We start from the raw sequence: 24,493 nt of genomic DNA on the forward strand, positions 1-24,493 counted from the left end.
GTGGCTCCACCTTGCTCCTCAATGGTTCAATCCAGAGGAAGGAAAGTAAGGAAATTGTGAATAATTGAGTCTGGGAGTCACTATGTGATCCTGTTGGTCAAGCCAGGCCTGAAGCTGATAGTATTCTGAGGATTTTCATTGGAATGAGCCCAAATATTACCTTCTTATTTTAATATGTTTGGGTTAGACCTCCTATCTCTTGCAAACAAAAAAATATCTAATTTATGATAGAAGATTCTGCTGAGAGTAGCTACTATATTATGCTCATGTTGACTCTTATAATCCAGTGGACTTCTTTTTGGTTCAGAAAATAGGGCAAAGGGGCTCCCAAAATTAGAGCCACTCAGCTCACCCTACTACATACCCCTACGCACCGCTGTGCATGACTGGGCTCTTCCCTGCCCCAAACACAGAGAAAACTGACTTAAATGGCTTTTATATCTCAAGCAGTAGACATTTATTATGGCCATAAAATGATTTCCCAGAGACTCCAGCCAGGCATGAGGCTTTTGTGTTCTGAATTTACCAATTTGCTAAAATAATCATCTTCACATTTGCTGTTAATAATCTTGCTTCAGGCGGTTACAACCAAATGGTTGGTCACTTCCAGTAATGGCCAATTTTTCAGAGATTATTGCTAAAATGATTAGGCACATCGTGATTTCCCAGGGCACATGCTTTGGAGCTGCTCCATTAACAAATAAAAAGCCTTCTGGGCCGATTGAGAAAGTGGGGGGATGCTTATCTGAAAAGGTAAATATATGTCATAATATCTATTGTTTTTCCTTAGCTAAATCCTAACTTTATGTTTCTTCCTGCCCATTATTGGCTCATTATTTAGTCACTAGACAGACTGCTTCTTTGCTTGCTCTAACCTCTTCATTGTAGTTGATGGGCCTAGGAAACAATTTACAGTAAACCAGATGAATCAATAAGGAAATATCCATTCTTGAGGTCCTCAGATGAGCCAGGACCTGGCATAGAAATTTTGCACAATATCTCATTTAATTCTCACAGCAAATTACTAGTTTGTACACAGGAGGAGACTAAGGCCCAGAGAGATTAATTCATGTATTGCATATCATCCAGCTAGTAAATGCATGACTACATTTGAATCCAGTGTTCTTCCCACTGTACCAGGAAGCCTATTTTTTTCATTCAGCTCTACTCACCCAGCTCCCCGCTTATGCCAGGGCCAAACATGGCACCTGGCAGCCCATCCCCAAGGTGGAGACAGGTTAGGACACTGGTAAGCAGAGCATGGGGAACCATAGCAACACCGGTCCTGGTTTGCATGTGGCTGCCTGGTTCACACCCAATGCCAGTGTTTCTGCTGCAAACCTTTGACTTTCAGCCCCAGCTCTTGCAGCTGGAGAAACAAGAAGGGGACTTTAGGGAGAGGATTTGGGGCAAAACTTGACCTGAGAAATACTCTTATCTTCCAACATAAAGGGAAGAAAGTGTCTTCTTATTGTACTTATTGTAGGCATTTTGTAGAAGGAATCCATAGATCCTCAGCTGAGAGAAAAAAAAAAAAATCACACCTTGATCCTCTCCTTTGACATTGCTTAAGTACATGCAGGATACAAATGTTAGCACATTAGGGAAAACATGAAAAGGCAGAGGCAGACATTCTTTGGTCTTTACGGACTGAATAAGAATTGGGAAAAGCTGGCCATTTTCTGTAATTAGGACGTTACCTCTGATACCAGGAAATGGCTATTCTAAGATTTTATTGTTTTAAGTAAACTCTACCCCCAATGTGGGGCTTAAACTCATGACCCTGAGGTCAAGGGCCACATGTCCTACCAACTGAGCCAGCCAGGTGCCCCAGGAAATGATCATTCTAAGACAGATCAATGTGAGCACTAGAAAGAGGTCTTTATATGACACAGAAGCTTGCTGATGAAAGAGGAAAAGACCTCATGTGGACAAGAGCAGACACATCTCTAGCCACACCTGGCAAATTGGTCAACCAACAAACAAAGACTTCAATAGCTAATAGCAGGGCTATTCTAGGTATTATATTTTTGCAATGTTTTAATATCTTTAATTTTTAAATTGTTTATTTTTTATAACAAAGCTATTACTTTTTTTCCTTCAAAAAGGAAGTGCAGAGCCTTTCTTAACCTGACAGAGCTTGTTCACCAAAAATCAACATTGTGGGAATCTGGCTGGCTCATTCAGTAGAGCATGTGACTCTTAATCTTAGGGTCATGAGTTCTAAAAACATGTTGGGGGTAGAGATTACAAAAAAAATCAACATTGAATGTCAACCTTCAATAGTATAATGGTAGAGGCATTTAAATGAAAGCCCTCAGGGTATGCATGCTGGACATATTGATACCTATGTTCAATCTTAGTAAAATGTACCACAGTTCATTCTATGAAGTGGACCAGTTGATCAACTCTGGCTGTTTAGAGAGATTATAGTTGCTCATAAATCATTGGTCAGAATTGTTCACATGGTGCTGACCTAACTGGAAGGGGATGAAAAGTAACCTTCAGTGCCTAGGAAGAACTGGATACAGATGAGTTCAAATGTGTCACCACTGGAACAAAGTAGTTGAAAGCCAGTATGTACCTTTCTTTGCTCTCTTCCCCTTCTGAGATGGCCTTGGAAATAATAAATTTCAGATGGCTCAGCTACAAAACGGTGGAGTTTCTGTTAGCCTGGATCCTTGAATGACAGTATGGAGCAGAGCTACTCATTGACATGCATTGGAGATCTTTGTGAAGTTAAACCACTAAAATTCCAAGATTAATTTGTTTCTGTAGTAAAACCTGGCCTCTTTCACTAAGGCAGATAAGCAATCAGAGGTGGAAGCTCAAAGAATCCGCATGTCTCACAAAGGAGGCATAACTGAAACAGATGGACTTTCTGGTATAATCAGTCCCTGTTCCAGTGACCATGTTTGACAGACCAGGAAACAGGTGCCCTCACAGAAAGGGATCCTCACAGACATGATTCCTTTATGAGGTAATAGCTTTTGGCAACTGCAGTAGGATTTAAAGCATGAGAAGAAGAAAAAGTATGTGCCATAATAGTGCTTCTGCTCCAGGATAACAAGGCAAATTATTTATAAGAATGAAGAGACAAAAGCATAAGAATTGAGGAAGCAGGCATAGAGGAAAGAGCTTCAACTGTACTTTGTACTTGTACCTTGGTGATTGGCTGGACATTAAAAGTGTTAGGCCTTGTCTTTTTCTATGAACCCTCAGTCAGAGTCATTCAAATTGGGCTGACATGGTGAATAAGTCTATACTAAGCCAGAAACAAACTGGATGACTAGGAAATATTTTCAAGGAGGGTTTCTCCAAGTGGGATTTTGCAACTGCCTGATGAAGAATTACTTAACAAATCAGAAACTCAAGGGCCAGAGCTGAGAAAGGTTTGCTTGAACAAGCTCAGTGGTAATACTATATCCACTACAGTTTGAAAATAACTAGCCAAAACCCTCCCCTCTGGCTATGATGTCATGCTTTGGCTCCTAGATCTACCATGAGTCTCTTGACTGGATTATTGGAAAGCAGTTTCCATTTCTCCTTTTCTCTTCAGCCATGAGAACTGCTAAATGAAGCTAGGAAAAATGATTATTACTACATGAAAAGACATTCTTCAAGTGGACGTGACTAGCCGCAGATGTGCTGGTTTGGGCCGTATCTCTGTTTTCCTTGTTTATGTAGTCAGATAAACCACATACCTTTCTGAGACCAGGTTCTCACCAATGTTTGGGTGGCTGAATTAGGATGAGTCACTGACTGCAGCTGGTGAAACTGTTTGGGGTTTGCATGCATCAAGGTTCACTACCTCTCCTTCACTGTGAACCTGCTTCCAAATCTTAGGCTGGGATTTGTCATGGGCTCCAACCACAGAGGAAAGCTCACCTTTTCTGTCCTTTGTGGAAGGTGGTATCTTTAGTTGTCACCTGATACATGCCAGAGACTCCGAGACAAGGTCTGAATTGATGTCTGGAGCTGGGTTTTGTGTCTGAATTAGGAGCTTCCCTGAGTAGGGTAGAGTTTGCCAAGTGAGTCACTACATTTTGTGTCACGATAGACTTTCAAAACTCAAATAAACCACTTGAGTGGAAAACCACTTTCCAAGAGATGGAAAACCTTTTCAGATTTTGTTCACCTCCTGGCATACAGTAAATAAAACTGACCTAAGTAAGATCACTGCAAACTACAAAGCCTGAACAAATTTTCAGGATTACCATTAAGTCAAGAAACTTTCTCATGAATTCTTATATTTGTTCTTGAAGTGAGATAGGGCAGGGATGATCCCCATTTTACAGATGAGGAAAAGGAGGTATGAAGGAAGCAAATGGTATGCTAAGGGTCAAATCTCTCGTAGTGGGGCAGATTCTGCTGATCTTCAATTCCAAGTACAATAATAGTGCATAATGGAAAAGTGAAGAGACTCAAACTTTGAATCCTGGCTCTGCCACTCCCTGGCTAACTAACTCCAGAGCATTTCCTTAATCTCTCTGGGTCCTCTGCTTCTTCTCTTAGGTAGTGACTATAGTATCTTTCTCATGGGTAATTCAGAAATTAAATAAGGCTATTTTAAAAGGACTCAGTATAGTAGACATTCAGTAAATTTAAGCACCTTTCTTCTTATCGTTCATGCATTCATTTCCATTCATTGCATATGCTCCAGTATCTACTATATCCCAGGAACTGTATTACGTCTAGAGAATGGAGGTATTGACAGAATGCACTTGGCCCTAGCCTCAGGGAACATATTGTTCATCTCCCACCATGTCAAGTCAGGAGCTGGAGAGCCCTGCATGAACATGTTCCTGAACCTTTGTAAGGACACCCTGCTCCCTTCTGCTCACCCTTCCTCCATGTCATGACCATCAGAGATATCCAGGCTGTTCTTCCTCCCCTTACTCTTCACACAGCTATCCCTACTCCTTCTTCATCCTTCTTGTCCATTCTGCTTCTTCAGAGCACTTGTCCCAGGCTTTATAATTACCTATTGATACATCTGTGTATTTGTGTGTCTTCTAACAGAAAGCCATGAATTCCGCACAGCACAGGTCCACACCTGTGACCTCTCACATGATCTAGAACACATTATGATCTCAATAGAAAGAGGAAAACATGAATGGATTATTGAATTAGTGAATATATCCACAAACAGTTCTGCAAATAAATTCTATTTATGTATACAAGAAATAATAGTTTAGCATATCCTGGCTGGTTTTTTGACAAAAATAAACTTATGAGCTCATAATTCATTCATTCATTCACTCCTTCATTTAATCAATCAAAATTGTAATAGTTTATAGTCTAAGGAACCATAAATCTGGGTGGTGGATACTATTCACAGTGCTTTTACATCCGTTAACTTGCCAATGACAGATACACTAGACAATTTTGACTATTTCCCCACATTTGAGTACAGAAGCAGATACTTCTAGTAGATACTACCAGGGCTCACAGTGGGCCTTTACAAGCCCTCACTCTAAGCCTTAGAGACAACTGCTATATGTAAAAGTATTTGCTCAGCAGTGTTCTTGTGCCCAGCCTTCCTCCAACCTTAGGCATCCTCTTGACCCAGCAAACTTCCTCAGTCATGAGGATATCAGTGGTATGTGAGTGAGTCTTGATTACCAGAATGTGTAGCATAGTGATGACGTTACTGGGATAGAGACAACTTTTTAAAAGTGGTTCCCACCTCCTTTCCCATTCATCTTTATTTCCAAGCATGCCAGTATGAGAGGAGAGATTTTCTCTTGGCCCCTTTGGAAATTTAGAAAACAAAGTTCTTGGTGTAGGTAGAAGTCCAGATTCTACCTTCAGCATCAGGCTATGACCCCTCTGCTTCCAACCAGAATACAGAGAGAAGCTTTACATATTTCCATTCTCAATTCATGTTCTTTCTCAGTGCCTCAGCACCCAGAACCTTATCTTAAAGATTTCTCTGCTCTGAACATCCCATCCCAACTCCTGTGTGCAGCTTCCTAGCTGACCACAAGTCATCATTTCTCATTCTTTGTGAAACTTCAATTTCCCTGAAACCTCCAAGCTTTTCTCTATCCTATCTACGAACTCAGTATTTTCCCCTTCCTATACAGCAATAATTTGCAACTAGGGTTGATTTTGCCCTTCAGGGGATTTGATAATATTTGGAGATATTTTTGGTTGTCACTAACTGGGGGAAGGCAGGTGGATGTGCTCCTGGCCTCTGATAGGTAGAGGTTAGGGATATCACTGACTATTCTCCAATGCACAGACCTGTGCCCTGCAACAAAGGATTATCTGGCTCCCGAAGTCAGTAGTACTGAAGTTGAGAAACCTTGTTGTAGAATGTTACCAGCATCCTTCCTGGCATTTTGAGGTCTCCTTAAAAATCTGACCATAATTGGCACACTCCCTAGCAAATCTACAAGTCCATTTCTTTTTTTTTTTTTAAGATTTTATTTATTCATGAGAGTCACAGAGAGAGGGGGGTGGGGGGCAGGCAGAGACACAGGCAGAGGGAGAAGCAGACTCCACACAGGAAGCCCAATGTGGGACTTCCAGGTCTCCAGGATCACGCCCTGGGCTGAAGGCAGCGCTAAACCGCTGAGCTACCTTGGCTGCCCTACAAGTCCATATCTTTTCAGTTCTCAGACGCTAGCTGGCATAGGGGAATCATGATGTGAATGAGAGTTCCTCAAGTTTGCCTCTATGTTTTCTTCTCTAGATGTGACAACACTACCTCAGATGGGGTAGCATGAGAATCCTGTAAGAAAATGAATATATTTTACTAGCCAGTACCATTCCACAAATGGGGTGTGATCAACGGGAGCTGTTCTTGCTGCATTGTTGCTATAGCCATTTTATCATTGTTGTTCTCTCCCCACGATACCTGCATTTGACCCCAGGTCTCTGCACAAGGGTATTTCCACTTCCTTCTTCTTTTCTTTCTGGTCATTGCCTTGGGAACCTTGATTACCCTTTTGATACCTTTTACCAACTCCAAACTTGGGGGGAAAAGTGAATTTAATTTCCTGTAGCTATTTGTTTCCTGTAGCTGTGAATACCTTTGGCTCAGACTCAAGCTTGAATCTGAAAGTTTCTGTTTGCAAATCATGAGTCACTTAGCAAAAGGACAGGGTAAACCTGTGACATTCCAGGACTCTTGATGATGATGGACCATGTCTCGGGCCAGGGACTCTGAGTATGGTGCTGCTCACCCGTCACAGACCTAACCAGTCTCCCAGTACTTGCAGCCCATTAGCACTTGACACATACCACCTTCTACCAGGAGGAAATGAGCAAAATTTTAGGATTCATGTTAAGCTCACCAAACACATGTTGTGGACACATTAGAACAATTTTTCAAAACTTTTTATTTCACGCAGGTTTACCAGATACATATCGCTGGCACCTCAGAGCCTTGTAAACGATATTTTACTGAAGTATTTTATATATTCTGAAAAGTACATAGATCATATGTGCACAGCTGAAAGACTTTTAAGCAAAAGAATATAACCATGTAGCTAATAACCCAGATCAGAAAAAAGACAGTTGTTAGCTCTCTAGAAGCCTCCTTTTGTCTCTATCAGTGACTTCCTCTCCAAAAGTCACCATAGTCCTGATTTCTATAAGGATAGATTAGTGTCACCTGTTTTTGAAATTTGTTTAACTGATATTATATGGGATGCACTTTTTCTTATTAACTTTTTTTTTTTTTGCTCAATATTTGAAGTTCAGCTCTGCTGATAGGCATAGCAGAAATTTATTTATTTTCACTATCATCTGTGATTAATTTGAAAGTATATAATATGACATATTTGTTCTATTCTTGATGGGCACTTGGTTTTTTTCTGGGGTTAACTTTTATGTAACGATCCCATGGACACTCTATTCACTGTCTCTTGGTACATATATATCCCCTTGCGTTTATAAACAGGTGTTTGGCTTGAGGAGACACTGCCACTTTCCCCAAAATGGTTGTATTAGTGGACTCTCCCAAGAGCAGTGCAGGTAAGTTCTAATTGCATGACATCTTTGCAGACTTTGACCATGTCCATTACATTTTTTTGTTTGTTTTAGCCATTCTGGTTGGCATGTAGTGGTATATCATGGTGGTTTTAGTTTGCCTTTCTCTGATGACTAATGGAATTGAACATCTTTTCACATAAATATTATTCATTTGGTTGTCTTCTTTTGTGAAATGCCTATTCAAGTCTTTTGCTCACTTTTCTTTTGGGTTGTCAGTCTTTTTGATTTGTAGAATTTCATGATATATTCTGGGTAAGAGCTCTTTGATGGTTATAAATCTGTCAATGTAACTACCTCCTATTTCATCTGTCTATATATCTACCTACCTGCCTACCTACCTATCTACTATTATGCCACTCCATGTCTTATCCTTTTACTAAATTAATAGTGCCTTCGGATGAACAGATATTCTTTATTTTAAAGAAAGTCAATTTATGGATTATTTTCTCTAAGGGTATTGATATAGTGTCCAGTTTGCTACTTTCTTAAGATCATGAAGATATGCTTTTTTGTTATATTGTAGAAACTTGACTATTTTTTACATGTAGGTTGACAATCCACCTGGAATTGATACATATGGTGTGAGGTGGGAGTTAAAATTTGACTTTTTTGATTAATTGATTCAGTACCATTTATTAATAAACTATAATTTGCTTCATTATACTGCTATTATTTTATGTAACATAATATTTATATAACAAATCAAATGACCATGTATATATGACTCTGTTTCTAACTCTATTATATTTCATTGATCCATTTTCTTATTATTTTATCAATAACTATGTGGTGTTAATTATTATATGTTTAGGATTAGTCTTGATGTCTTGTAGAGTACATTTTAAAATTTTGTTCTTTTTTTAAGGATTATCCTGGATATTTTGGGTCCTTTACATTTCCATATAAATTACAGAGTCAGCTTGTCAATCTCCACAATCTCTTTGGGATTTTGACTGGGATTGTGTTGAATCTATAGGTCAGTTTGGGGAAAATTAATATCTTATCAACATATTTTTCATCCTTTTACTTTCAATATTTAATGATTCCTCCTATTATAGCTCTCTTTTAAGTAATGTGAAATATTTTTCAAGTTTGATAATCTTTATATTTTAATTTAGGTGCTTGAAAATCCATTCCATTTGTATTTAATTTAATTACTGACATATAATTACATTACAGTATATTTGAGTTTTAATTTGCTTTTTTGCTATTGGGTTTTTATTCTTCTTTCTTGTTCATGCTCTCTTTTCTTTCTTCCCTTCTTTGAGTTAATCAAATATTTCTTAATTTCCCATTCCCACAGGCTTGTCAGTTATACATTATTTTTACTTTAGTGATCACATGAGAAATTAAAGCATTAAACGTCATATACTGGTTAGAGTCTAATATAAAAAAGTATATTTATCAATTCTTAGAAAGCATGAAGAAGTTAGGACAGTTTAACTCCATTTATTCTCTCATACATGATGTGTTATTGTTGTCATTTATGTTGACATAAGATATTACTGTAATTTTATAAAGTTAGTATTATTTGAGAGTGATCTGTGTACTTGCCTTTTCCATTGTTTTTTACTCCTGTATGCATTTCTAATCTTCCATCTAGGTTTATATTTCTTCTACCTAAAACACTCCTTGCAGTTGTTCTGGTAGGGGTGAATTTTCTCAGTTTGTGTTTTCTGGAAATGTCTTTATTTTTTACTTCATATTTTAAAGATATTCTTGCTTGGGAAAGGATTCAAGGTTGGCCATTATTGCTTTATTTTAAAAAGTTTTTATTCATTCATTCATTCATTCATTCGTCCCACATCGGGCTACCTCTAGAGGAGGGCTCTACCCCTCTAGAGGTAGCCCGATGTGGGACTCCATCCCAGAACTTGGGGACCATGCCCTGAGCCAAAAGGCAGACCCTCAACTGCTAAGCCACCCAGGTGTCTGTCTTGCTAGTTTTTTTTTTAAATGATTTATTATTTCAAGCAGTGGGGAGGGGCAGAAGGAGAGGGAAAGTTTCAAGAAGACTCTGCACTGAATGTGGAACTCAATATAGGGCTCAACCCCATGACCCCAAAATCACAATGTGAGCTGAAACCAAGAATCTTACCCAGGTGCCACTTCTTGCTACTTTTAATAGTGTCATCCTAGTCTTTCCAATTTCATCCTCTCAGTTGAGAAGTCAGCTATGATATTTACTGTTGTTCTGAAGACAATGATTCTTTTGCTCTGCAAGCTTTTAAGAATTTTTTCTTCATCTTTGTGGTACATAAATGAAATTGTTTTCTTAATTTCATTTTTGGATTGCTTATTACTAGCACTTAAGAGTACAACTGATTCTTTATGTTGATTTTGTATCTTGCAATTTTGCTGAATTTGTTTGTTCTAACAGTTTCTTTGTGGCTTCTTTAGGATTTTCTATACATAAGATTATATCATCTACAAATAGAGTCCTGCTTCTTTCTTTCCAATTTGGATGCCTTTTCCTTTTCTTGCCTATTTGTCCTGGTTAGAATTTAAAGTACAATATTGAATAGAAGTGGTGAGCATAGACATCCCTGTGTTGTTCCTGGTCTTAGAGGAGAAGCTTTCAGCCTCTCACTATTAAGTATGATACTAGCTGTGAGTTTGTTGTAGGCACCCTTTCTTAGGTTGAAGGAATTAATCTTTCTTCTTAGTTTGTTTAGTGTTTTTATAGTGAATGGGTGTTCAATTTTGTCAAATACTTTTTATATATCAACTGGTATGACCATGGGCTTTTCTCCCCATTATGCTAAAAATATATTGTGTTACATTTATTGATTCCATTGTCAAACCACCCTTGCATTCTTGGGATAAACCCCACTTAGTCATGGTATATAATCCTTTTAATATGATGCTGGATTCAATTTTAGTATTTTGTTGAAGTCTCTTTATATTTGGATTTTTAAAATAGTTTTGATCTGATATACCTTGTTGTATTTTTCTTTATATTTATCTTCCTTGGTTTTGTTTGTTTTGTTTTGTTTTGTTTTAATAGTTTGAAGTCTTCCATCACTATTGGAAAACTCATAGCTTTTGTCTCTTCATCTTTCTGTCTTCCCCTTCCCTTTTGGTCTCCAATTGCACATATATTAGACCTATTTCCCATGCCTCTTAGTTCTTTTATGCTGTTTATGTAGTTTTTTAATCATTTATACTTTCCACATTTCAGTCCAGATGGTTTTAGCTAACTTCTGGTTTCATCTGGTCACCCTGTTCCTCCGTGTCTAAACTGTTGATAAACTTATTTCCTGAGTTCTTAATTTTAGCACTCATATTTTTCAGTTTGAGCATTTCCATTGTTTTCTTTCTAAAATATATTGTCATCCTATGAAATTTTCTATCTTGTCATAGTCATCTTAAAAATCTGACAACTTCAGTGTTTATGCCATCTTTATTCTGTTCCTTTTGTTCATTTCTTTGATTCATTTTTTAACCCTATTTCTTTTTGACTCTGATAGTTTTTTATTGAGCACTAGACACAGACCTTGTATATGAAAAATTATACAAAGACTAGATGAGCCTTCAGTTTCTGGTAGGCAATTAGAATTGGACTGAGCTGTTCCAAGCTTGGGATTCAGACTGGGAAGGAGTTGGTCTGTTTGTACTTTGTATTACATAGCAAGTGTGGTTTCCTCAGAATCCCAAAAGAAAGTCTGGTGGTGAGTTAGCTCTGCTCAGCCTCTCTGTTGGAAACTGAACTCCAAATTTCATCTCCCCAGGACCATGAAACACCTTAAGGGTCCATTTATCTCTTTAGCTGACTGCCTGCTATTTCTTGGCTTTTCTAGTTTAAGAATTGGTAAATGCCTCCTGGGGAGTTATAGCTCAGGCCTTTAGGCTTTTCCTCTCTGCTTCTCTTTGTAAGATTTTGTCCCCTCAAGTGCTGGCGACCTAAGAAGGCTTATCTCCACTTTCTCTCTCCCTCACCCCATAAGAATGTCAAAAACTCTCTTCAGCTTCTTTGCTCCTTAGAACCTGTCACAATTTGGCTTCTCACTCTCTCTGCCCAGAATTCTTAAAATAGGTAAATGTCCCAAAGGAAAATGCTGTAGAGAGTGCTATGCTAGCTTTAGTGAGTTTTTCTTCTCTTTGGACGTTGGCTCCTGTTGTTTTGGCTGCCTCAATAGTTCTTTCATGGTATTTAGGTTTTCTAGTCATTCTTGGGGAGAGGTTTGTTTACTGCAGATTAGTCCACTATTGCTGCAAGCAGGGCCTCCCCAGGGCTATTCTGGACTGTGTACTGTGAAAGTGAGAGGACTAACAGGTAAAATGAGTGATCCTTTCACCACAGAGAGCGTTTAGGGAACCTTCCTTTACTTCTACTTCCGAGGAGACCCATCCTCAGGTCCTTATGTTCTACTTCTTATCAGTCTCTCCACTTTGAGCTTGTTTTCCAAAATAGACCCTCTAGCTTTGGACCACAGTATCAGTGTTACACTGAAAGTATGAGGTAATAGTATGTAGTAAAGTTTTAAAATATATAATCCATATCTATTAGAGATTCATCCTGAAACATCTAGAGATTAGTTGATGAATACCTCTTCATCACCAGGAAATCCTGTTCCCCTTTCTTTCCTTCTTTTTTTTTATTGTAGCGTGTGAAAAGATTGATATTGTGATAATCATTGCTAGTGTGTATAAATTGAACATCATGATGCATGTCTTATACAGTGATACATGTCAGTTATTTCTCAGTAAAACTGGAAAAAAAATGACAAGTACCAAATTCACTTTAATATTATCCAGTAAGGAGTTCCAAAAGGAAGACGAGACTTGCCATGTGTTGATATTTGTTAAAGCTGAATTATGGATATGTGGTTTCATTGTATTATTCTATGTCGGAGTGTTTGCATATCTCTATAATGAAATAAGTAGGCATGTAAAGAGAGTCACAACCATGAAAAAATATGTCCACCTCAAAGGAATAAAAATCAGATTTTCTAGGCTAACATATAAAGACCCATCTACCCTTTGCACTCCCAATCATGCATGAGTTCCTTACAAATGCTTATGTATTTGCTTATGACATTTCTTGCCTAATATCATTTAAAAAACAATTTAAAAAATCAATTGTCTTTACTCTTGTTAAGATAGTAATTTTTAAAAAAAAGATTTTATTTGAGAGAGAGAGAGTGAAAATAAAGCATGAGCAGAGGTGGGGCAGGGAGAGTTTGAGAAAGAAGCAGATTTCCCACTGAGTGCACAGCCGGACATGGGGCTCAATCCCAGGACCCTGAGATCATGACCTGAACTGAAGTCAGGTGTTTAACCAACTAAGCCACCCAGGTGCCCCTAAGATAATGATTTTTAAGAGTTTGAAGGAGAATTTACAAGCTATTAGAGGTACAGCAGAGACACCCAAGAAGTTTTCCAAACCTCCACATTACATAAAGGTACGAAATAAGCATCCTCCCCCAAGCCCTCCACCATATTATAAAACCACTGCCATTAAAATCACCATTAATTTTCACCACTTACCATATTGCAAAGCATCATGCTAAATGCTTCACCTGGATTACTGCAGTCACTCCCCAGGGAATCTGAGATGATTATTATGTGTTATTCCATTGTACAGGTGTAGACAGTGAGGTTCAGAAGGTCTAAGTAGCAGGAAGCAAGGTAATAGCTACTAAGTGGCAACCTCAGGTGGCTGACAGAAGGGCCCCCTACTTAATTAATGAAACAGTGGTTCTCAAACTTGATCCTCTATCAGAATCATCTGGAGGGCTTGTTAAAATACATTGCTGAGCCTCACCCCTCAGGTTTCTGACTCAGTGGGTCTGGAGCAAGGCCCAAGAATTTGCATTTTAATAAATTCCCAGGTGATGCTGATGCTGTGTTTAGGGATCACAGTTGGAGAAATGTTGCACTAGAGTGCATTATTTTAGGGAAGCAGTAACATGATTTGTTCCCCTTAGATTTGGTTCCTTTTAGGTGTTGGAGAGACCCTGCTGTGTAGACTACAGAAAAAAATGACCCCTGGCTTTCTTTTCTTTCACTAGTGGAGTACTCTCCTCTGGTAACTTCCATGGCCAGGAGCCTGGGCCTTCCTGCTGGGCCTGGAATGCATTGAGGGTCTTTCCTGTTGTTTTGCCACAAGTGGACAGCTTCACCTTGCAGCAACAAGTCAGATGGTCTCTGTTAATGAGCCATTTTGATGATAAATTCTTTAGAACCTCTTAAGGCCACAGTGTTGGGTCCCTTAGGCCCTTTCCTAGAGAGGCCTCAAGTGCAGTCACAGTAACCTTGTCAATCTTTGCTCCTTTCCTGGCCCCACCTGCCACTCCAGCCTAGTTCTCCACTCTTATTTCCCTCCCCTGAAAGCTCCTGCCATACAAACCTGTTCTTTCTTCCCAGAGCATTTTCTGTAGGGCTCTTACAATTTAGTTAGGGGAATGCTTCATTCTGCAAAGCTGTCTTATAGTCAAGAGGATGAATGAGAATAATAGTGATAGAGAGGTTTAGCCGCTATGGGGCCCTACTGCCTAGCAGGTAATAAGCTGCCTGCCTTCTAATACAGCTATTATACTTTAAGGGGGGGGATGGTCTCATAGAACTTAACTACTCTGAGCTTCAGTTTCCTCATTTACAAACAAAATAATAGTTGTATATTTCAGAGTTGTTTGGAATATTAAATGACTTATTGCTCACAAAGGTCTTACCAAGTTGTCTGGCACAAAATGAAAGCTAAGTGAGCTACCATGAAGAAGAGTTTCTTCTCAGATCACAAAGGTCAAGAGCTTTGGGGAAAGAATGGAGATATGACATTTGGACTGGAACTTGACGTGACCAGTTTTTGAGATAAGTTGTTTGGATGAGAACAATCTCAGTGGAAAGGATGGGATAAACAAAGACACAAAAACAGTCAAGGGGTACAGGGTGGATCTCTAGCAAAGAGAAGATCTGTTCCTTGCCTATTCTTTGAGCCTCTTCTTTTCTGCCTACACTCACAATGGGCTAGAAATTCAGAGAACGACCTACCTTCCTTTGAATCTTGGTCCTCTCCAGCCCATGAACACACCACACTTGGCTACTCTTATCTGGATTTCTTTATACCATGTTTTGGGGGTGCTTTCCCTGACTCACTGTTATAGTCAACCCTTCTTTTGTGTACCATGCTATAGAAGAACATACTTTTGTTTTAGATCTTATCACATTCTATTATAATTGTGTGTCTGTATGTGTGTGTCCATGGTAGGGGTTTTGTCTCTGTTGAACTGATTTTCTCTATGTTTGCCATGGAGACATATCCATCTTCATATTCTCTGTGCTGGACTCACAGAAAGGATTCAGTGGATGCGGATTGCATGTATAGATGAACAATGAATGGGTAAACAAATGAAAGGATGAGGGAAAAAAATATTTTCCAACTGAAGAATAGCCTGAGGCATAATGAAAATGTTATAATATAGGGCCTTGTTACTCAAAATGTGGTCCAGGGACCAGCAACATCTGCCTCACCTACAAGCAAGAGTGTTGGAAATGCAGAGTCTAAGGCCTCACCCCAAACCTACTGTATCAGAATCTTCATTTTAACAAAATCCCTGGGTGATTCATGTGCACTTTATAGGTTAAGAAGCCTGGTCTAGTGGTTAAGAGAGAAAACTCTGGAGACAGGATTCAGATTCTTGATCTACGTCTTACCCAGCTGTGTGAGCTTGAGCAAATCACTTTTTCAAATTTGTCAAACGAGCACCATGATAGTGGTGTAGTTTTTTGGAGTAGTGCTGGTGTGTTGGTGGGGTCTGGAGCCCATGACCAAGAAAGAATTCTTTAGATGTCTTTGGTGCAAAAAGGTGATTTTATTAAAAGTACAGGTACAGGATCCATGGACAGAAAGCTGCTGTTGCCTTCTGCCTCCTGCTGCCCCAGGATTGTGGGGAGCAACTGATTACATACCTTGGGGTCCAGGGAAGTAAAGATAAAGGAAGTTCCAAAAGGACTTTCATATGCTAAAGAAGACTCAGGATCCTGGAGGAATGTTATAATCTGCCTATCTCAAGTTATTTGTCAATGGGCTGCAGGATATAAGGATGTTTAATTTTATCTACATTTCCTCTGCCTTTGTTTCCCACATCAGTAGTTATTACCTCAAGGTCTTTTTGTGAGGATTCAATATGTTAACAGATGTGAAGTGCCTTGTACTTACTATATTGGACTGGCAAATGGTTAAGTGCCCAGAAAGCATTAGCGATTATTAACCATGTCCCCCTGACTGCCTGAGAGGCCAGGAGGAAAAGCAGAGCTCACTGAAGATCTAAACAGACATTGTGTCCTTGTGTTTCCTCCCCACACCGGTACCCGGGTGATGGAAGCTGGCTGGCCAGGGCTGTCCCTTCCTGTGTGGAGCTCCTTTGGAGGGGCGCTGCTGACATGGGGAGCATGGCCTTCCTCTCAGCTGCTGCGCAACCAGCCCGAAGCTTCCTGGAGCTGAGGACTCCAGCCAGTTGTGGAGAACCACCCTTCCCTGGCGCTGAGTCATCCTATCTCTAGTCAGACAGGGATCAAGGCAGGTGGGAAGCTCCACAGGCCTGGCGGAGGTGCCCCAGGCGCGGGTTTAGGTGACTCATACTGTACCATGAGTCATATTTATTACATAAGAGCAGATCAAGAGCATTCAAATGCCACACAAGCCCAAATCTGTCCCCACAGACTGGGGAGGGTGGTGTCAGTGGGAGACTGGCCTGGAGACAAGTCCTGGAATCTCCAGAACAATTTGGCCCCACTCCTCAGAGGCTCCTTCTTTCATATATACCCAAGGACTATGTCATCATCACCATCGCAATCATCATCGATGTGGTTATAATTTGAAACAGACAATTAAGTTACTTTTTAGAACAAGAGCAGAGCTGTAGGTAACTTAAAGTGATAGATTAATTAGCACCCAAAGACTGCAGATATGAAAAAGCAATAACTCCATTTGAAGAGCTGTGTAAAAAAAAAAAAAAAAAAGTGGAGTTAAATTAAAAGGCAACTCAATAAAATGAATACATTTATCTAGCAAAGGAATAAAGCTTTTGTACCAATTGCTTTAACAAAGCTCTTCCCTAAAAATATGAATATTCAGGAACAGTGAAGGTAGAGAACAGCTATCACCTAGGTTCCTACCTAGAAGCTGAAAATCAGAGATTTCTGATGGCATCCTGTCCTTGAGAAGACTTGGGACATTTGACTCTCTACATTTATGCTGAAGACACAGTAGGAAGCCACAACAATATTTATGAAGAGAGAAATTATTATATATAATAAGGGAATGCTGAAAGCACCTATTAATCCAACTTTGCAGTTTGATTTTGTTGATTAATATTAAACCTACTGGTCATCTCGGGTATTGAAAGGCTTTTGCAAAGTCCTCAACACCATGGAAAATGCTACTGATAAAATACTAGGTAAAGCAATAAAGCAGGAAACAAGATTTCTTTTTTAAAACTTCAGGTCGAAGGTATGTTAATAACAACAGAAGCTTGACCCGCTCAGAAATTTTTAAAAAACCAAAATTTGAAAGGCTCAAATGAAACATGGAAAAGTTACTAGTAATTATCAGGATTCAGTGAACATTTTTCCCTCTTAATGTAAATTTTCAAAGCTTTCTGAAATTAACATTGTATTTATAATCCAAATGGGTGTATATATACAAATTAGTGAATATATGTTTGCATAGAACATACAAGAATATATAGTATAAGAGCAGTGTATAATATATATAACAAATATAATATGTGATATAATATGTAGTAAACTGTAAGATTAAACTAGAAAGAAGTCTTTTTACCTGATGCATTATAGTTACTCAAGTCTTGTTCTTCATATATTCTCCTTTATATTTCTGTGCAAATGGTGCCCAGCAGACAAAAATTAGCCAATTTTCAACTTGAGTCCAGGGGACTTTAGAAGAAAGCTGTTTGGGTGCAGATTATGTGCTGTATTAATCCCTGTGGATGAGATATTTCTGTATGGAGAACTCTGGTGGACTTCTCACTGCTGGCTGAGCCAGGGATCAGCTTTTAGTTTGTGTTTAGTTACAAGTCTTTCAGCTTTGTAGTAGATAAATCGGGTGGCAACTGGGTTGGTCCCTCTCATCCTTTCCCTCATCCTTTTAATAAATGTCAATGAGCTGGATTTTTCTGAGCCATAGAATATCTATGTCAGAGGCAGGAGGCAAGTTCACAGGCATCTCCAATGCAGATACAGTAGCTGAACTCCAAATCTACCTGAATGTCAATAGGGCTGTGGTCCTAAGCCCCAAAATGCAAAAGAAAGTCTCTTACCTCCCATGTAATTTCCAGAAATCCATTTGATAAAAAGAAGAAAATGACCTGAACAAGATACCTGTATCCTGGTCCATCACTCTAGGACATGAGCTAGGCAGCAGGGACTTCTGAAGCACGCTCACCACTACTAGAGAGGCATGAAGGTCTGCCCACACCCTGACCCACCAGGCAAACACATGTGTCATCTCAGTCTTACACATTTCATCTTTTCCCCTTTTGTCCCTGACCCAGGGCTTGACAAACCACAGCCCGGAAGGTCCAGCCAGCTACCTGGTTTTTGCTTTGTTTTCTTTTATAGCCTTTGAGCTAAGAGTGACTTTTATTTATTTTAATGCAATGAATTTAAATGCTTATATAAATGTGTACCTGTTATTCTCCAGTCTGCCTTTTGGTCTCCATTTGCCTAAAATATTTACTCTTTGGGTCTTTAAGGAAGCATTTTCTGACTGTTTCTGTCCTCATCACCCCAACCATTATTTCCTGTTGGAAGTACTACAGTTACTTACTGGTACCCTTGTTCCACTGCCTTCTCCCTACATTTGTTTCTACACACAGCTAAGCATGATATCCCCTTGTTTAGTGCCTTCCAACAGCTTGTTACTGCTATTAACTAATACCTGCACTCCCTATCTTGCTCCTAAAGCTTGGAGCCCCTGGCGGCCTGGCCTGTAACCTCCAAACCCCAGTACATACTCACTGGGTTCCAGGTACCCAGCCTTTCTGGTCTTTCTCACATTGAGTTCAACATGGCCCTAGTACATAATCCTCACATAGGTATAGCCCTGGTCTTGGTGACGTCATATTTCCCAGAATGATGTCTGGTACATAATAAGCCCTCGATAAATATTTATTGAATAGATGACCTTGAATAATCAAAGCAACCCTGGAAAACAGGATTTTTTTTCAATCACCTTTTTACGAATGAATAAAAAGTTCAGAAAAGAGGGAAAATCTACTAAGTTGTAGAATTGAGATTAGAATTCAGGACTTTCTGACATCCCACTACATTATGTTCCCTTCAATTCAAACATTATAGCTTTCTTCTGCTCAACTACATAGGGCAAATCACTGCATATGTGAACACATTCTCCTAAAGGAAATACCTTTCTTCCTGTGTGAGAGTCCTCTGCTCTGCTCCTTATCCTGGCTGCTTTGTGTTACTGAACACCTCAAATTGAAGTTTACCTGTAATCCCCTAAAGCCAGTGTCTGGCTTTGGGCTGAAGAGCCTTGTTTTCATGCAAGAACATTCCTATGTAACTACTGCCTAGTGAAGGCCTTAAAATACCGCCTGTCTGTCCTCTCCCCTCCCAACTGGGAGGCATGAGGCCAACCCTTCAGAAAAGAAGTCTGGGCTCCTCCTGCTTTTTTCCTGATGTTCAGAAGACTGCTCAAGTTGCACTTAGGTTCTTGGATTATGGTTGACATAGGGATAGGGATGAGATTTGATACATCATTGTGGCCTTGCTGCCCATGTAGATCATGGACCCTTTATTGGGTCTCCATCGTCAGCCATAGTCTTTCCCAGACTCTGGTCATGTTTTTGCTCTCTTCATGATTTTTGCCTTATTCACTGAATAGACTCACTTTTTTTAAACTTATTATTTTGAAATAGTTACAAAAAATTTATAAGAATTCTTATATATATTTCATTTAGATTCTCTGAATGTTATCATTTTACTATATTTACTTTATTATTTTCTTATATAAAATTTCTGAACTATTTATACGTACATAAGTTTGTATGCATGTGTATATATGCATATAGGTATACTTTCTTTTCTGAGCTATTGAGAATACATTGTAGACGTTAGACCTGGGTACGTGTTTCTTAAAACTGAGAGCATGCTCACATAACCACACTGCAAATGTCAAAATTAATAATTTGATATCATTGATGTGATTACTTTATTCAAATTTTACTAATTTCCCTGAAGATGTCCTTTATACCAAAAAAACTATATATATATATATATATATATATATACATACACACATACACAGATATATACATATATATACATATACATATACATATTCATATATATGTATACATATACATATATTTTCTGTTTTAGGATCAGGATAAAATATTGTATTTACTTGTCATGTCTCTTTAATTTTCAATCTGCAATAACTCCTCGGTCTTTGTTGTCCATGACATTGAAATAGTTAGGAGTCCAGGCCAGTTATTTTAAAGAATGCCCTTCAGTTTGGATTGACTCCATGTATTTTGGGCAGAATATAGTATCAAGAGGCACACAATGCCAGTTGCTAGGATGCCCCTAGTTGCCCCCAAGGAGTGTGTCTGGACAGGAAGAGGAGAGCTGAGTGCTCTAAAGGGTGACCTGGGGCCTCTGTGGGGGCAGGCCAGCAGGTGCTGGGTCCACTGACACCAGAACCAGGGATTTTGTATCTCAAATATGAGCTTCAGGGGCAGAAAAACCCATTACTGGTGGTGCTAAATTCACCACCCCATAAGGTGGGATTTACTGGATTTCTCCACTGTAAAATGATCCTTGTTCTCTTTCATTAATAAATACTCTGCGAGAGGTACTTTGTGATTCAGTAAGCATCCTATTTCTCATCACACCTGATCCATTAGTTTAAGCCTGATTGATGAATATTGCCTGAATCAGTTATTACTCTGAGGATTGCCAAATGATGATTTCCTAATTTCTTTATTTTTCCTCTGTAAGCTGACATTCTGTTACAAGCAATATTAAGTTCTCCTTTTATACCCACTCTATTATCCATTACAATATATTATTTATATATTTATGTATTTACTTATATAGTATGGACTCACATTTATTCTGATACTCAGATTGTCCCAGATTTGCTAGGGAGAGCCCCTTCAAACTGGCTCCTATGTCCTTTTGATATGTTTCCATATTTCTTGTAGTACATCCTTACTTTCTGACTTGAATTATTCCAAGCTCACATTATTAGACTTTTCCAGATATAGCTCTAAAATCAGCCATTTTTCCAAGAAGCCCCAGATTCTTTTGGAGAATAATGATGTTTGGAAACTAAGATCTGGACAACAGGTAGCTCATTGTTATAGATATGTCATTGCTTTAGGCCCTCTCGGTGAACCGAGCTACAAAACAGAAATATTATATATGTGTATGTGTATGCTCACAGAAACAGACCCATAAGCCTACACATCTGTATCTCATTATCTACCTATCTTAATGTCTATCTATCCTTCTGTATTCAATAAATCAGGAGTTCATATTAATACCTTTAATTCCAATCTAACACACAGGGTTCACGCTGATCTGGCCCCTTTCCACATTTCTTTCTTTCTTCTTTGACCATGAGAAACTGTGATCCCATTATCCACAGTGTATTTACTTATTTCATCAACCTTAGAATGCACAAAGAGTGTTTTCAGAATTGCTAATCCATATTACTGTGAAGAACAAATCTACTAACTAGATGTCAATATTTGCGTACAGCTATTTTTGTCTTTAGTCTGTGGGATGTCATCCGGATACTGTATTTAAGTTATTTGGGTTCATTCTTTATTCTCTTTTCAGTATGATCATGTTATTCACTCAATATAGAGTTAGTTTATCTGTTACTGTTTTTTTTTTTTTAAGATTTTATTTATTTATTCATGAGAGACACACACACACAGAGGCAGAGACATAGGCAGAGGGAGAAGCAGGCTCCATGCAGGGGGCCCTATGTGAGAGTTGATCCTGGGTCTCCAGGATCACGCCCTGAGCCGAAGGCAAATACTCAACCACTGAGCCACCCAGGCATCCCATCTGTTACTGTTTGTATTCCATTTTAGGATTCTTCCATTATCACTGTTGATTTTTTTTTATGTAAAACATTAACATGCTTACAGGTATCCGAACTCAATAAAGAGATGCCCTCAGAGAAATGCCCCTCTCCATTCCTGATCCCACACCTCCAATCTTTCTACCCTTCCTAAACCTTTTCCACCTATCCCTGCACAGAAGCAAGGTCATTGGATTATGACTTATTCTGTATTTAGGAGGATACATGTATACTTTCTCATGGTCTTTGCCTTCTTACAGAAAAGGTAACATATTATAGATATTCTTTATACTTTGAGTTTTTTCACTTAAGAATAATTCCTGGAAGTTGCTCCCTATCATTTAATAGAACTTTCATCCTCATTATTTTTTACTGTGATATCGTTCTTGACTCTGTATGGATATACTGGACTTGATTCAACCATCTCTTGTGTATGAGCACTTATTTCCAGTATTTTGCAATTGCAAACAATGCTGCAATGAATATAAACTTGTACACATGTATTTTCTTATGGTTGGAGCTATATCTTCAGGGTAAATTCCTAGAAGTGAAATTGCTGGGTCAAAAGCTAAATGCAAATGTTGTTTTGTTAAATATTGTCAAATTACTCTCTATAAGATTTGTACCCATTCATGTTTCCACCAGCAATGTATGAGAGTGCCTAAGGTGGTTCACTTTTTAAAAACTTATAAAGACTTCTTTTAAAATAAATACATTTATCACTGACATGATTGAAAACAATCACTTCCCAGAAAAAGAAGGTGATCTGGAAAATAAATGTAGTGTCAACAAAAGGCAAAGTCATATTATAGCCAGTGACAACTGATTGTATAGGCACTGTACCTGGGGTTCCATGACTGTGTTAAAAAGAGAAATTAGCAAAGCTCAAGGTGACTTTCTTAGTAGCATAAGCAGAAAGTTTGAAGGGGAGTTGAAATGACAAGAACACTGTCTCTGTGATCCAGGGATCTTTAGCACTTGATAAGTGTTCTGTTTAGAATCTGACATGCTCTAGCCCTTCCACATTTGGGATACGCCAGTATGTGGACCTGGGACCAGACTCTTGGTGGGGCCTAGAAGGTCCCTGCCTCTCTGCCTGGGTTACATCATAGCCATCTCTCTTGCATGCTACTCCCAGATCTCATTAGAAGTTTCACATGACCAAAATCTCATTATGGCCCTGACTGCAGCATTGTCCAAGACCTTACCTGGCCCTAGGCTTTTGTGCACCTCATCTTAGCTCATCCTTCCAATCAGCCAGCACCTTGCCAAGATCTCACAAAAATGAAGCGGAGCAAAGCAGGTTACAATCTTGGTGTTGTTCCTGTATCTATTTTTTCCAGGGCCACAACCCCCTTCGCCCCACTGCCGAAATGACTTCCCTCTCCCGGTCCATAATACTCAGCTATAAGCCCAGGGACAAGCATGGTTTTAATGCTTTTGCTTTTTTTTTTTTTTTTTTCTAAAACTACTCAGGGACTGGTTGGTGACCAGAGGAGACCATATCAAAGCTTGTCACCTGTGACCTAGAGTCCAGCATCTCAAGCTTATTGTGTTGGCCAGAGGAGGAAAAAGACATTTTAAAAGATTTTTTCATGAAAAGATGAAGAAGAGTAGGCATACATTGGTCTCCTTCCAAATCAGCAACAAATAAAGGGTCCTGTTTATTTTTTTTAACCTGGTGCAAACTCTTATTTATCCAGACAACGCATTTGCTTTGCTGCTTTTGTTTCCCCCTCGAGGCTTCTCCTCAGGCCACAGAATGAAAAGGGCCGCAAGAAGTAAGCCATCAGTAAGCCAGCCTGCCATTCAGTACCTTTTCTTATACACCAGTTATTTGTAAACTAATCAATAAACTTTTCTTATTTTGTTTGCTTCTTTAGAACTCTTAGCAGCTGCCTGCTGAACCATGAAGAAACTTAAAATAGCGATGATCTCCCTTCCATGCTGCCTCTTTCCCCCCATAGAACCCGCAAGCCAATCTGCGGTGTTTATACTCAAGGCCATATGAAGCTAATCTGTATGGAAATAAAGGATAGAAATATTCAGATTGAGTTTTACTAAGTGAACCTGAGGTTTTTCTGTTCAGCAAAATAGGCCAGGTAAATGCGTTTCTGATACAGAATAAATCACTTGTTTGAAGACCTATATTTCCCTTCTGCCATTTTGCTTAGAAGTGGAGAATTCACAGTCCTCTACGTAGCCTGTAAAAAGCACAGGTCTCTCTTCTCTCCCCACTCCACCCCTCCCCAGTAGGTAGTTTCCTGAGCTGAACTCATCTTTCCATTAGGGTCTGAAAGCCCTACTCTCCCAGCCTAGGGCTTGAGGTGCCCAGGTTCTTTGCAAAGAGCCAAAGAAGAAAGAGGGAAGAAAAAGAGTCAGGGATACATTTACAGAGCACCTTCTATGCCA

The 24,493-nt window shown here is 39.1% G+C and overlaps 1 long non-coding RNA gene across 2 annotated transcripts in view; it reads left to right on the top strand.

The window, feature by feature from the left end:
* Positions 1-24,174, top strand: part of LOC125752123 (uncharacterized) — a 73,553-nt gene extending 49,379 nt beyond the window's left edge. The window contains exons 4-5 of one of the 2 annotated variants that reach the window (XR_007410958.1): positions 7,913-7,986; positions 23,965-24,172. This is a non-coding gene — a long non-coding RNA (uncharacterized LOC125752123). Of the gene's footprint in view, positions 1-7,912; positions 7,987-23,964 lie in introns of both variants that reach the window. The other variant, XR_007410960.1, reaches the window with a different exon arrangement.
* The last annotated feature ends 319 nt before the right edge of the window (positions 24,175-24,493 follow it).

Source organism: Canis lupus, chromosome 5, assembly GCF_003254725.2.
Source record: "Canis lupus dingo isolate Sandy chromosome 5, ASM325472v2, whole genome shotgun sequence".
NCBI lineage: Eukaryota > Metazoa > Chordata > Mammalia > Carnivora > Canidae > Canis > Canis lupus.